Source organism: Macaca fascicularis, chromosome X, assembly GCF_037993035.2.
Source record: "Macaca fascicularis isolate 582-1 chromosome X, T2T-MFA8v1.1".
NCBI classification, from domain to species: Eukaryota; Metazoa; Chordata; class Mammalia; order Primates; family Cercopithecidae; genus Macaca; species Macaca fascicularis.
Window position 1 is genome coordinate 154,522,259 of NC_088395.1, and position 6,195 is coordinate 154,528,453.

Consider the following 6,195-nt stretch of genomic DNA (forward strand, 5'->3'; position numbering starts at 1 on the left):
CAGGCAAGACCTGAAAGTATAGGATGTTCCAGGACTGTAAATAATGCTAGGAAATCATTCTGCCCCAGCCCATGGGGACAAGTAACAGAAACCCTGGACACTGCCATTCTGGTAAGCTGCTGGCAGTTGAAATGTACATAACATTCTGTTCTCTCTGTTTCTAAGAAAGGAGTTATAAATATGAAAGGGCAAACTAAAACATTTGGATGCTTAGATAACTGTATCTCTGATGAGAATCTATGCTGTCTAAAAGTAGGCTAGGAACTGATTAAATGAAAAGGTCCTAGAGATTCCCATTCAAGAACCCTGGAATGACAACATGAGTAATTTTAATCTTAACTATTTATTGTTGCTCTGGATACCAAAGGCTGTTAGTAAAAACTAACACAACAGATTTCTAAATAATAAAGTTGAGAAATTGTTGGCTCAGGTCTGAGCCGATGGTTCCTATTCTGACTGGGTCCCTTTCCAGTGAAAATCATTTGTCATTTTTCAGTCTTCCATTTTCTCTAGCCAAATGTCTTGGAGTGATCCGTGAAGCCTTTCACACTCCACATCCAAACCATTAGGAAATCTTATGGACTTTACCCTCCAAATTATGTGTAGAATCTGACCATTTCTAACTGACTCCAGTCCTAACTACCCCAATTTAAACCACAATTTACTCTCACCTGGATGATAAATAGCCTCTTTGATCTATGGGTTTATACATTTTATCAAAATTGAAAATTAATTGGCTATTAATTTATCAAATAGTTTTTCTTCCCTCTCTCTTTTCTCTTTTGTGGACTTCAATTACGCATGTATTAGGGCACTTGAAGTTGTCCCACAGTTCACTGACACTGCTTATTTTATTTACTTATTTTTAATTCCTTTGTCTCTGGGTTTCATTTTGGATACTTCCTATTTATATATCTAACAAATTTATTATTTTTTTTCATGCGATGCCTAATCTGCTGTTAATCCGAAATCCAGGTTACATTTTATTTTAGTCATCATCATTTTCATCTATAGAATTTCAATTTGAATCTTTTTGTATTTTCCATCTTTACTATGTTCAGTCTTTCCTCTAGCTTCTTGAGCATATGGAATATATTTTTAATATTTTTACCTACTAGTTCTATCATCTGTGTTAATTCTGGGTCAGTTTCAATTGATTGAAGTTTTTCTTTATTATAGGGGGTATTTTTCTCCTTCCTTGGATGTCTGATAATTTTGGATGGGATGCCAGACTTTGTGACTTTTTTTTTTTTAGCTTATAGGATATTGTACATTTTTATTTTCCTATGGATATTAGTGAGCTTTATACTGAGACATAATTGCATTCCAACTTTTTGGGGGGCTAAATTTGTGGTCACTAACCTTCATGGTACCCATAACCTTGCTACTAGACAACTTGCATTACTGTGGAGTTTGGTACTTAGAAACAACTATCTACAAACTGCCCCATGAGATCTCCTTTGATTTTCATATATAATGCTCGTTTGTCACTTTTCACATCTTGAGTTGGGAAGTTTTATACTGCTGTCGACACTAAGTCTTCCCTAAGACTCACAACAGTAAGTCCTCACTTAATGTCATTGATCAGTTCTTGGAAACTAACTTTAAGTGAAATGACATAAAGCAGATTTTCAAGTAACATAATTTCCTTCAACATCGTTTTCTTGCAATGTTGCTTTTAAAAATTTGTTTTGTTATACATCATTTCACTTGAAGTCAGTTTCCAAGAACCTATTGAAAATGTTAAGTGAGAACTTGCTACACTTTACTTATCTTGTTTCCATCTTTGCTTTTCCCCCACCTTGTTATACCCATTCCCACCCCGGCCCACTGTCCTTACAATTGTTTGGGGCCCTGGCCTGTGATTGGTAATAAGTGTTGCTAAGGGCCTTCTAGATTTACACTCAGTGATACTGTACATGTAGGCATCTGATAGCCCCCTAATGGCCCAATAACGTCAGGAGTATCCTTTTCAATTAGAAAATTTAAGGCATCATTAAACAAACAAAAAACTTGATGTGGACATGTTAATACAAAGAACATGATTACAAGCAGGATTTTCCAAATTTCTAGTGAATCTATTTTGCTTGCTTCCAATGCATCTATAATATAGCATGATCAGTATTTTTAGTATGAATTACAACTTAAATACATGTCATTTTCAAGTAGATGCAGATCATGTTTGTTAGGGGAGGAATAAATGATGACAAATGGAATTGGACCATAGCATTTCCTGAATCCAGACTATTGAAATCTGCTCTAAAGTGTTAAGAATTAGGTGGTACAAATGTATTCCCTCTTGAAAAGCTTTTGTTGTATAATTTCTATGTGGGGGAAAAAAAGAAGGATAGATGACAGCTAATATATTTTTGTAAATGAAAACAGCATCTAGAGTCTGCCTGAGGAGAAATTGTCTATGAAGATCATATTTCTGAATAAAAACAGGATTTCCTTTGTGGTTTAATTCAATGAGCAATTATGGTAAAACATGATTAACTCAGATATACTCATTTTCAATATGTGATCTTTTGGACACAGTGGACAGAAGGTTACTTTTGTCTAGAAAATTTCTTCTTATTTTTCTTAAAGATAATTCTTATCACTGCAATTCGTTTGGCCATTATCCATAACTTTGTCTTATTAGGTCCTCATCCTTCTTTGTCCTGTTATGCTTGTCACCATCCCAGCTACCCACACTTCCCTGCAGTTCATCTGTGGCTCATGTTCTGATCCTGATCTCACAAAGCAGAAATCCCATGAATTAACTGGGTAATTATCCTTTACCTGTGCATAGCACTTCGCACTTTATAAAAAATTTTATTTTTGTATTTCACTTAATCTTCATAAAAGGCTATTTTTCATACCCCATTTTACAGATATAAATATTGAGGTTCAATGTAGCAGTCATTAATACTGTTCACCACATGTTTCTATTTCTCCCCCTCCTATACAGATGCTAAGATGGCATTTCCTGGCTTCTTTTTGGTTTTGTGGAGCCAGATGACTGATAACAATGAGTGGTTAGTGGCAGTAACATGTACCACTTCTGGGCAGAGCAATTAATTGTCAATATCATACCCTCCAGAGCTCTCTTTTCTGTTTGCCGTAGGGACTGCCAATGTTTGCTGTAGTAGCTGCTAAGTGATTACAATGGAAATGGAACATGAACTATGCTGGTATTTCCAAAAATGTCTTTGAGCTAAAAGAGTTAATTTTCTGTACCACTGTTTGTCCAAGTCGCTAAATATTAAGGTGCACTGTGAATCTGCAGGAACAAATAGTATGCAAAATTTTCCAAAATTATTTTACTAGAAAAAAATGCTATCTTTTCTTGTATAAGAACTTGCAGCATTAGCATTCTGCAGAATACACTTTGGGAAGACTTGTACTAGACCCTCCTTCTGCTTCTGTTCATGCATGTTCCTTCATCTTCCTCAGGTTAAAGGCCTTGGTTAGAGATGTGGTTAGGGAAGTTTGGTGGAGCTCTAGAGGGAAATTAGAATTAGATCGAAGATCACTTACCAGCAAGATCAGCATGAGCTAGGCAGAGGGTGGTGGCCATTGAGAGTATCTAAAGAAGCAAGTCCAAGGCGAGCTGTGGGTCCAAGCCCAGTGTGAATAGTGAAGATGAAAAAAAGGGCAGTTGCCTAGGGAAAGGGACAGTCAAATGAGCCTCCAAAGGACATGGATGGTGGAAGAATCCGTATATGAGACAGACTGCTGACCAGGAAGTGAGCATGGGAAAGGTAGAGATACAGCCTTACTAACAGCTACTATAACAATTATTAAATCTTACAGAGAACTCACTAAGTGCTAGGTACTTTGGTTAGCACTGTTTACATTTTTCTCAATCCTGCAGGCATTATTAGTATCCCCACTTCATAGGTGTGGGACTTACACAGTGTTACACAAACATTAAGAAAGCAAGTTGGGATTTGCATCCATATCAGCTCAATTTCAAACACCATGTTTGTAGCCACTATTCTCTACTGCCTCTTTATAGCTCATGAAGCCCAGCTCTTAAGAAATACTTTTTGCATGTAGCTGCAACACTAGAAAGATGGCAGAGCAAGAGCAAAGAAAAATCCCTTTGGTTCCAGAAAATCTCCTGAAAAAGAGGAAGACTTATCAAGCCCTCAAAGCCACCCAGGCAAAGCAGGCACTTTTGGCAAAGTAGGAGCAGAGGAAAGGAAAAGGGCTTAGGTTTAAGCCACTGGAATAATTCCTACATGATTCCTGGTGGCAGAAATGTGACAAGGTGCATCTCAGACAACTAGAAGTGAAACCTCATGACTTGGAATTGCCAGATAAATATTCCTTGGCCTTTGTTGTATGCATCGAAAGGATTGATGACATGAGATTACTGCTGCAGATCCTTGCAAGACTTCGCCTAAAGAAAATTTTTAATGGTGTGTTTGTAAAAATCAACCCCCAGAACCTAAAAATGATGCATATAGTGGAAACTTATGTGACCTGGGGATTTCCAAATCTGAAGTCTGTCCGGGAACTCATTTTGAAACATGGACAATCCATGGTCAAGAATAAGATCATCCCTCTGACAGACAACACAGTGATTGAGGAGCACCTGGGGAAGGTTGGTGTCATTTGCTTGGAAGACCTCATTTATGAATTTGCCTTCCCAGGGAAGCATTTCCAGGAGATCTTATGGTTCTTGTGCCCTTTCCACCTCTCAGTGGCCTGTCATGCTACCAAAAATAGAGTGGGCTTTCTCAAGGAGATGAGCACACCTGGCTATCGGGGTGAATGCATCAATCAGCTCATCCACCAGCTGAACTAGACCCAGGTGCCAAACTGCAGTAAATTTTTATCAATGAGGTGGAAGCATGTGTTTTTGTTTTTTGGGAATTTTTATCAAGTATCTTCAGAGAAGATTATTTCCTGCTTTATCTTCAAAAACTGGAAAGGAGGGGTCAAAGAAAAGACAGTAGCTTATGTTCATAGCAAGCACCTCTCATCACGGCCCAGTTCCAAGGAAAAATTCCCAGCGTTTTCTGCATTGTGGCTGCCACCTCGTCTGAAATCAGCACATTCCATGGAGGAAGGAGTCCTGCTTTGTTGCATCTTCTATCCTAGGGTTTAATGTTGGTAAATGAGTAGCTCAAGCATTTGTATAAGGCTTCCTAAGACTCCTGCAGCAATCGACCAAGCCCAGGGACATAACTGAATCTGGAGATTCCTGGGGCCTTGTTTTGAAAAAGACTTGAAATACACATAGGAAGAAAGGCACAAAAACAAATATCCACTTGTCTCTGAAAAAAAAGAAAGAAGAAAGGAAGGAAGGAAGGAAGGAAGGAAGGAAGGAAGAAAGAAAGAAAGAAAGAAAGAAAGAAAGAAAGAAAGAAAGAAAGAAAGAAAAATACTTTCTGCTATCTTGACTTTTCTCTTTACTAGCCTAATTAGTGACATTTGAGTGTATTCGCAATGAAGAAACTAGAGCAGGAGACCTGTGGGATATAATTTTAGGGGACTTCCATGTTTGTATAACCAGGTATTCTAGCTCTTTTCTCAAAAGTCAATCTAATAGATAAATCATCTTCCAAAATTATCATAGTCAGTAAACAAAAGACTTTCAAAACACCTTAATAACTATAATCACTTTCTAATATAAGGCAACATCATTTTGATCTCAAAAAGAAACTGTTGGGTTTTGTGACAGAAGGAGAAACTGGATACAGACTGATCTCTCTTATATAGATAACTGGAGAAATCCATCTGAAACTGTTAAGCTTCTAAAAGAAGATGACTTCTAATTCAGAAAGTTTATTTTTTTCTTGCACTGCTCAAATATTGGATTTGGATCATTTCATTTTCTCCCCTGTTTAGTTTCTGTGATTAGGTCCACAGAGTTTAAAAGATATGAGTCATAAACTATGAAACACAAAGACCTCTGATTCATCTAGAATTTGTTGAGTAGATGAGTCAGTATATTGATTAACTTTAGTGGCTACTGACACTTTTCCCTTTCATTACTAGTCATTCAGACACAGAATGGGTGGTGAGATACTTTTTCATACTTCTTTATCATCAGACTTTATTTTCTGTGGTTTGTTAGCTTTTTTTTCTTGGTTATCTATACAGAGATGAAAACTAAGCTATAAACAAAGGCATTGATTGCGTCAATGAGTTGAATCACTTGGTCTTTAATTATGAACTACTTGGAGACTGTTAAAAATT

The 6,195-nt window shown here is 37.1% G+C and overlaps 1 pseudogene; it reads left to right on the top strand.

Annotated features, from left to right (window-relative positions):
- The first annotated feature begins 4,051 nt into the window (after window positions 1–4,051).
- LOC102135183 (ribosomal protein uL30-like) lies at window positions 4,052–4,798 on the top strand (annotated as a pseudogene).
- The last annotated feature ends 1,397 nt before the right edge of the window (window positions 4,799–6,195 follow it).